This window comes from Crocuta crocuta, unplaced genomic scaffold, assembly GCF_008692635.1.
Source record: "Crocuta crocuta isolate KB4526 unplaced genomic scaffold, BGI_CrCroc_1.0 scaffold271, whole genome shotgun sequence".
NCBI lineage: Eukaryota > Metazoa > Chordata > Mammalia > Carnivora > Hyaenidae > Crocuta > Crocuta crocuta.
Window position 1 is genome coordinate 4,376,404 of NW_027527824.1, and position 8,862 is coordinate 4,385,265.

General features: G+C 53.2%; 1 long non-coding RNA gene across 2 annotated transcripts in view; it reads right to left on the minus strand.

The window, feature by feature from the left end:
- The window catches only part of LOC144242071 (uncharacterized), a 236,294-nt gene that overhangs the window by 10,645 nt on the left and 216,787 nt on the right, over positions 1-8,862 (minus strand). The window lies entirely within an intron of this gene.

Consider the following 8,862-nt stretch of genomic DNA (forward strand, 5'->3'; position numbering starts at 1 on the left):
GCGGCGGGGGCGGGGGGGGGGGGGGGGGGAAGGGGGGGGAGTGGTGTGGTGGAAGGAAGCCAGGGAAGGGGTGACACCAGCCTAACTGGAGAATGCTAGACCTGACACCAGTTTCAGTTCACCCCCGGAGCGGAGCGAACCCCCGTGGGTTATCAGCTGGGCTGTGGGAGCCACACCTGGTGTGCTGAGTGGAAAAGACAGTACAATTCTGACGCAGGTTCCCGTGTGCCTTTTCTTCCATGCCACCAAGCAATAAACTCAGTTCTGACACCATGGACCTGGAGGAAGCATCAGATCCCACAGGAAGCATCAGATCCCACAGGCCGGGGGCTCAGTCCCACAAGACTGGCTGCCCCCCACTCCAAACACCAGGGTCAAATGCAGGTTGCCACCTGTGCGTCTGACCGACAGGCTATTAATCAGAGGTTCCTTGGGTTCGATTAACTTGCTCGAGTGGCTCACAGAACTTAGGAAGCCAGTTAACTCAGTAGATCACCTGTTTATTACAAAAGGCTGTAACTCATGGAAGAGCCGCCTAGGCAGGTGCATGGGAAGGGGCTGGAAGCTTCTGCACCCTGCCTGGGCTGGCTATCCATCCCGCGCCCGCGCCTGCGGGTGTTCACCAACCCAGAAGCTCTTGAACCCCGTCCCTTTGGGCATTTACGGAGGCCTCAAGACACAGGCCTGATTGACAGACTTATCGCCTGCGGGTAGCTGAACTCAATCTCCAGCCCCTCTCTTCTCCCTGGAGGTCAGAGGTGGGGTGGAAAGTTCCAACCTTCTAATCACATGGCTGGCAGCCGGCCGCCATTCTTAGGTGTTTTCCAAACTTCATTAACTTAAACTCAGGTGTGGTTGAAAGGATTTCTTCTGCGTATCAGGACACCTTTTATCGCTCTTATCACTTAGGAAATTCCAAGGGTTTTAGGAAGCTCTGTGCCAGAAACCAGGACAAAGAGCAAATGTGTGCTTCTTACTGTAAATCACAGTGTCCAGGCGTATGTGCCGTGCTTTGAAGAATGAGAGGTAGGTGGGTCAGGGGAAAGGCCTCCTGGGCAAGCTGGAGGGGAGCCCCGCTCCTGGAAGCACCTCTGCCCTGCCCCCTCAGCCACTTTTGGGGAGCAATCCTTGGGCACCACCCTGGCACTGGCATCTGTGGCCCCCAAGCCATACTTTTCTCCCCTGGTTTACAGGCCTGATGGCAGAGCCAGGCCAATCCCCACTCTACCTCCACACCGCCGACCCCCAGATGAGAAGCTGCAGGCACTGCCCTCTCCCCTCCCCCACTCTGCATACACACTCCACTGCCTGGGGCTTCATCCAAGCTCATCTAGATCTCCCCTAGGAAGGGTAGAGGAATAGCCTTGCTCGCTCAAGAACGAGCTCCTCCAGGGCACCATCCACACACATCACGGGCTCCACTGAACGGGGGAACTGAACCCTGGACACACACCCAAATCACTTGGGGGTTAAAAAATCAAATATCCGGGGCGCCTGGGTGGCTTAGCCAGTTCGGCGACCGACTTCGGCTCAGGTCATGACCTCGCGGTCCATGAGTTTGAGCCCCATGTCGGGCTCTGCGCTGACAGCTCAGAGCCTAGGGCCTGCTTCGGACTCTGTGTCTTCCTCTCTCTCTCTCTCTCTGCCCCTTCCCCACTCGCACTCTGTCTCTCACTCTCAAAAATAAATATTTAAAAAAAATTTTTTTAAATCAAATATCCAGGCCCCACCTCAGATTCATAGGGTCAGAGCCTCTGGGGTTTGGACCTAGACAGGTGTATTCTCAACAAGCTACCCAGGAGATGCTAATGGTGTGGGGCAGAGGCCATCGGAGGTGTCAGTCATGAGGAAGAAGCAGGTCCTGAGACAGGAGACTGGATTCAGGGGTGGCTAGGTGGGGGACTCAGTGGGATAAGCAGATGCAAGCTGGGGTGCTATTTATTGTCATGACAATATCATTGCCAACCTCTCATCACCGCGGAGAACGGGGCCCCTGGGTGCTAGTGACTGTAAGGGAGGCCAGTACCTGGAGGCAAGTACGGAGCCACACCTGTAGTCCTCATGAGGCAGGCTTTCCTGGGCCCCTGGTCTCTGGGCTTGTGCCAGAAGGCAAAGGGGCCTCTGAGTTAAAAGCGCAGCAGACAGGAGGTCCAGCTGGCCCTCCTTCAGCGGGGATTCTTACTCCATAGTGTTACCACCTTGGAAGAAGTGGATGTGGTTTATGAAGGACAGTCCCCTTAGATAGAGGGGGACCCGCCCTGAGGACCGCCCCCAAGGACCCCTGGATGGAGGCCTTCTCTGAACAGGGTATTCTGTTCCATAGGAAGCAGGCCTTTGGGGGACTGGCTGTCTCAGAGACCAGCAAGCTGGGGTCCCTCCAGCCTGAACACCTCACACCTGCTCTTCCCTCACTTAGTAGCCAGCCCCTTTCTGCTGTGCATGCTCCCAGGATCCTCAGGCCTAGGAGAGCCTCCCTTCCCCACTGGGCTGGAAGCCCCCTGAAGGCTGGAATCATGTCTCTTTCACCCCCAGCACCCAGCCCAAGGCAGGCACACAAGTGGGTGCTCAATAAAGGTTGAACAAAACTGAATTGTATCAAAGCGAGAGTCAAGAGACCTTGCAGGTAGAATGGCCCAACCTCCCTAAGGCAGGGCTTTGCTTCAAGCATCTCAGGTACCTCTGGTGACCAGGCAGCTCACTACCTCTCGAATTAAGCCCCACCATCATATGGCAACTCCTCTATTCAGACAAAATTCCCCTCCACTAAGTTTCACCCACTGGTCCAGGTATTTCCCTGAGAAGCCGGCCTGGCATTTCTAGGACAGTCCTTCAAATATTTGGAGATGGTTAGCCCTGGCCAAACCTCTTCTGCATATGTTTATTCCTCTGCTGGAAACACCAAGCCACTTAGCAACACATGTCAGGAGCCTGGACTTGAGTCAGGCAAACCTGGGTTCAAGTCTTGGCTCAGGTGACCAGTAGTTGTGGAAAAGCATTATCGCAATGTCCAGCAAGCTCTCAAAACCACATCAAAAATCCCAGTTACCGGGGACTGGGCAGCTCAGTCCATTAAGCGTCCGACTTCAGTTCAGGTCATGATCTTACCGCTTGTGAGTTTGAGTCCCGTGGCAGCTCTGTGCTGACAGCTCAGAGCATGGAGCCTACTCCAGATTCTGTGTCTCCCTCTCTCTCTGCCCTTCCCCTGCTCACACTCTGTCTCTCTCAAAAATAAACATTTAAAATTTTTTAATAGAAAGAAATAAATTTTAAAAATCCCAGTTACCTATCGACTTTGGACTCTCTGGACTTTTGACCTTACCACAAGTGCACTCCTTAATCCCCATCATCTATTTAATCTATCCCCCCCCCCCACACACACCTCTACTTATGGATGTTGGGTGGTCATAATGTATCAATAGAAGTATACTGACTGTAACAAAATGGATTGTAACAAATGTATCACTCTGGTGTGGGATTTTGGTAGTAGGGGAGGCTGTGCCTAATGGGGTCACAGGGTATGTGGGAAATATCTATTATTTTCCACTCAATTTTGCTGTGAACCTAAAACTGCTCTTAAAAATTATCTTAAAAAAAAACATATCTGATACTCCAGCTCTTTGGAAAAACAACACATAACCAGCTCCCTCTCATTCTGAGGGCCAAGGATAAAATATTCTTCCCTGGAACTAATGTGACCAGCAGGGGACGAGAGATGGAAGGGTGGGAGGATTTTCGGAGTGTCCTCCCTGAACCTGGCCTATTCCTCTTACACTGTGGCTACAGCCAACCCAGCTGACTTCAATAATGGTGGGGATATGAAACATCTGGTGGTTAAATTTCTGGGTGGGTGGGTGGATGGGATGAGTGGCTGGCTGGCTGGCTGGCTGGCTGGGTAGATGGATGGATGAGTGGATGGATGGATGGATGGATGGATGGATGGATGGATGGATGGATGGGGGGGTGGAAGGATGGATGAGTGGATGGATGGGTGAGTAGACGGATGGATGGGTGAGTGCATGGATGAGTAAACCTTTTAATCTTTTTCATGTGTGCTATTTCTAAGCAGGTCTCTCTCATCCAGTACTTGTACTGTCTATTTTTCCCTCTAAATGTGGTGATTTCTCTGCTCTCCATTTATCTTAATGATGTGGGTCAGTATTTCAGCCCATTGTGGTCCTTTTAGATGATTCTATCATCAGTTCAGTTCACAGCCAACACTTGTTGAAACCCTGGTGAAAGGAAAGAGGCAGGCTTTAGGGTCCAACTGACCTTGATTCCATCCCTAGTTGTACCATTTATCAGCTGTGTGGACCTAAGGCAAGTTGCTTGCCTTCCCTGAGCTTTATAACTCAAGCTATAGGAAGTGACTGCTGAGATGAATAAAAACAGTTGTATAGAGAGAGAGTTATTTGTAAAGCAGATAATAATGGCACCTACCACAGAAGGCTGCTGGAGGGATTAAAGCAGAATCATCCCTTTGTAAAGTACTTGACACCAATGCCTGGAACAGACTGAGTGCTCAGCCAAGTTAAGCGAGGATAGAATTGTCTCTTACGATTATGTTCACCCCCGCCTATCTGCCCTAAGCAGCAAACTGCAGCAGGGAAACAGAACCTGGCATGGAAATGACATCAGGTTTTGGGACACTTGCCAAGTCCCACCCAGCTCTATGCCTTCCTCACTAGGTGGTGACCACCATGATCTGCATCGTCCCATAACACCTGCCAAGTCTTGGGAGGGACAAGGGCGTGGAGGAGCTAGGATGTGTCCCTCAAAGGCAGGGCCCTGATTGAGGCTCCTGAGGCCATGTTCACTCTGGGCAAAGACTTCCAGTGTGCCCTCCAGAGTGGTATCTGCAGAAATGCTCCCAGGAGGCTCCTGAGGTGTGTAGCGAGAGGATGGGCATCGGCTTCCATCGGTTTTACCCATCAGGGCTCCGCGTAAGGTTTTAGTATTTTATTGTTTTAACAACAGAGTGTACCAATCTTAAAAATTTTTTTAAGTTTGAGAGAGACAGAGACAGCACAAGTCGGGGAGGGGCAGAGAAAGGGGGAGACAGAGAATCCCAAGCAGGCTGTCAGGGGGGAGCCTGATGTGGGGCTCAAGTTCATGAAACCGTGAGACCATGGCCTGAGCTGAAACCAACAGTTGGATGCTTAACCGACTGAGTCACCCAGGTGCCCCTAGAGTATACCAATCCTAAGGGTACAGCTAAACGTGTATCCACTCGTCACTACCCCCAGATCGAGGCACAGATGGTCACTCAAGCTCCCTCCCAGACAATACCCCTATTTCAGAAATTTGCATGAACAGAATCATACAAAGTGTACCATTACTTGTATGCCTGGCTTCTTTTAACCCCCTGTGATATCTGTGAGATCTATCCATGTGGCGTGGTTTTGCTTGCTGTGTAATATTGTATTGTGTGAATATGCAATGTATTACCTCCCTTCTGTCATCAAGAGATATGTGTGTTGTTTCCAGTTTGGGCCAGTTAGGAATAAAGTTGCTACAACGTTCTTATATGTAACTTCGGGGCACACAACATCCATTTCTGTTTTGGTATATACTTGGGAGTGGAGTGAGGACTAGCAGATGCGGCCAGTCTTCCAAAGTGGTTGTGCCAATATGTGCCGCCGCCAGGAGAATACGAGGGGTCTGATTATGCCACTTCCTCGCCTATGCGTGCTATCATCTGCTCTTTCTGTTGTAGCCATCGTGGCAAGGGCGTAGTGGCGTCCCGTTGTAATTTTCATGTCCTTTTCCCTGATGACTAAGGATGTCAAGCAGTTTCGTATGATGACCTAATATTTGGGGTTTTGAAAGGACTCGGGGAAAAAAAGCTTGACGACGCATTGCCATGCCTCCCCCGGAGGAGGGGTTCCTGACCCTCTGGCTACGCTTTGGCCCTTCTCAGGCCCCTGTTCCGGGGGTGCAGGGGGCGCCGGGGAGGCAGGATAGGCTGGGGAGAGCCAGAGGTGGAGGGAGGATGCCCCGGGAGGAGTCCCCGAGTAACGGGAAGGACGGACCAGTGATCAGGGAAATCAGGGAACGCCAATCCTGACACAAAACAGGGCAATGCCCTGTGGCCACGATGAGGTGTTGAGGTGCCATGATGGCCACGCTGGGTGGGGCTAGCTGGGAAACCTTCCTCCGCTGCCCGGAAGGACTCCTGAGCAATGCAGGCTTCACAAGAAGGGCAGGGGACAGTGAGCCACAGCCAGATGCGGTTTTCACTGATGGCTATAATGGGTTGGAGGGGAAGGGCGGGTGGTCAGAGCCAGAGGGCAGGCAAGAGGCAGGCGGGCGTCAGGAGGAGCCCTGGACTGGGAATGGGGCTCTCCTTCTGTCATGGCTTCTCAGGCAAGGCTCTTCACCTGAGCCCACACCTATCTGCGTGGAGAACAAAGAGCCTGGAAGGCGGGAGCTCGCCAGCCTCTCTCCCAGGTGGAGAGGACACCAAGTGGGGCTTCGGCAGCAGGTCCCCTGGAGCTCCACGGCAGCCCTGACAGTGATGAGTCCCCACACCCCATCCATCACCTCTCTCTACTACAAGTGATCCTGAAACCAGGTGGCCAGGGCGATAGTGGCCAGGGCAGCTTCCAGAAGAGTCCAGCCTGCTGCAGCAGTGGGAGCGCGCGGGAGGGTGGCCAGCAGCCCGTCCCGGCTCTTCTCACCCCACTTGCTGCTAAGCTGCCCTGCTCAGCCCTCCTCTGCGCAGAAGTGAAGAAGCTGCCTTGCTAACAGAGCAGAGACCCCGGCCCCTACCTGAGCGGAGCAGAGAGGGGGTCCCCAGCAGGAAAGATCACAATGAGAATGGGTGAGAACGTCTTTTCTGGCAACCCACTTAGGGATTTCCAGGGTTGAGGGGAAGGCCAGAACCCCCAGAAAGACTGTGACCGCTAGCTCGCACAGGGTTTTCCTCTAGAGAAGGAAAAGTTGAGGGGGGAGGGGGTTTGATCAATGAAAACTGCTGGTCCCTTATGAACAGCTCTTTCAGGAGGCATCCCAGCCCCCCAAAGAGAACTGGGGCCCCCAGCTGGCTGGTGCTGGCCTTCCTACAGGCTCCGGAGAAAGACAGCACACAGGGCTGCCCGCAGTGGGAAGACTCACCATCTAACATCTGCCCCCTCCTCCTGCATGTTTTCTGCCATCACCTGCCAGGTACCGGATTCTCTGTCCCAAAGCCTGGGCCCTTGGGTGTCACACCCCGTGCCCTATGCTTTGGTCCCTACAGCACAACACACTCAGGCCCCAAGCAAGACGTCCACCTTCCTGTTTTCCAATCACAGATTAAAACCAGAGGAACCTCAAAGATCATTTGCCACAACCCTCACATGGGGAAACTGAGTCCCAGAAGGCTGACAACCATAAGAATTCCTTACATTTATATAATGTTTGGAAATCACACAACGACCACGGTCTTCCGCTAATAGCTAAGACTTACGATATCACTCACTAAGTGCCAGGCACTGTTCAACCTACTTTACGATATGAAATCCTCACCTCAGACTTGGGAGGTAAGGCAGTATTATTAGCATCAACCCAAGACACAAGAAATGAAGAGATGGAGCTGCCCGAGTCGCAGAGTTAGCCAGCATGGGGAGGGGGCCGTCTGGATCAGAAGCTGTGCCCACGGCCTGCGACCATCAAGGCCCTGAAGAGCGGAGCCGTGTGCTGACGACAGGGTCGAAGGAGAGCCAGGAGAAGGGGCCACACCAGCCAAACTCATGGGGGGATCCTGGGCCTGATACAAGTTTCAGTACGCCCACAAAGCAGCCAGCGCCCCGGGCAGGTGCAACTGAGCTTGTGGGAACCTCAATTGGTATCAGATAGAGTCATCCGAGGCAGGCGGGGCTTGAGGGAACAGGTTTCCTGGAAAAAGATGGTATCAAAGATGATGTTTTAAAATGGAAGTGATCTGGAAAGGCTGTCAAAAACCCAGCACCGGGAGGGCCTCCGTGTAAACGTTGGCAGCAGGACTTGACTGGGCCCCTGGGGCGGCAGGAAGGGAAGCTCTATGGCCCCAGGACTCTCACGGCCAGCTGGAGAGAGAAGCGGGAGGCACGTCCCTCTGCCCCGGTTAGCTGATGATTAAGCAGAGGCTCAGGAAGTTCAATGTCTTGCCCAAAGTCACACAGGTGGTGAGGAGGCGACTCATAACTTGGACCCAGGCCTTCTGACTCCAAGCCAAGTGCTCTTTGCAATGTACCGAACTTCACATGAAAAAGAACCAGAATGCCACCGTGGCTCACGGTTTCGCAAAGGGTGTATAACTTGCAAAACACACTGAACACACACAGTCCCGTGTGAGGTCGTGCTCCAGAGCCTCGAAGCGCAGCCCAGACACCTGCGGGCACTGGTGGGCAGGCCCACTTCTGGGGTGACACGGGCCCGGGTGCAGCCACCAAATCCGTCTCTTACTAGCTTGGCGATCTGGGAGCAGGGGTATAAAACGGAGACAAGAACCCCTAACTCAGGGGCCGCAGTGAGGGGTATGGAGGGAAAAACTGAGGAGCCTACGCACAGGAAATACCATCTCCACACGACCCCGACGGAGCCCCACGTCCCCACCCAAGTCTCACCGCCCAGTGCCCCTCAGACATCCTCTGGCGTCTCTTCCAGGAAGGACCTGGACTCCAGGTGTCCCCACTTCTCTCTTTGAGATTGTTTTCCCCTGGGGAAAACAGATGACTCAAATCATCTCTCTGAGGCGTCCCATGGTGCTGCTCATGGAACTTACTGGAACTAAGCTGCCCCACCCATCCTCCTCACCTTCCTAGATGTGTCCAGACCTTGAAGTCCTCTAGAATTCTAGAGTCTTCTGCACCCCCTAGGGTTTTGAAGCTCATCGCCAACCCG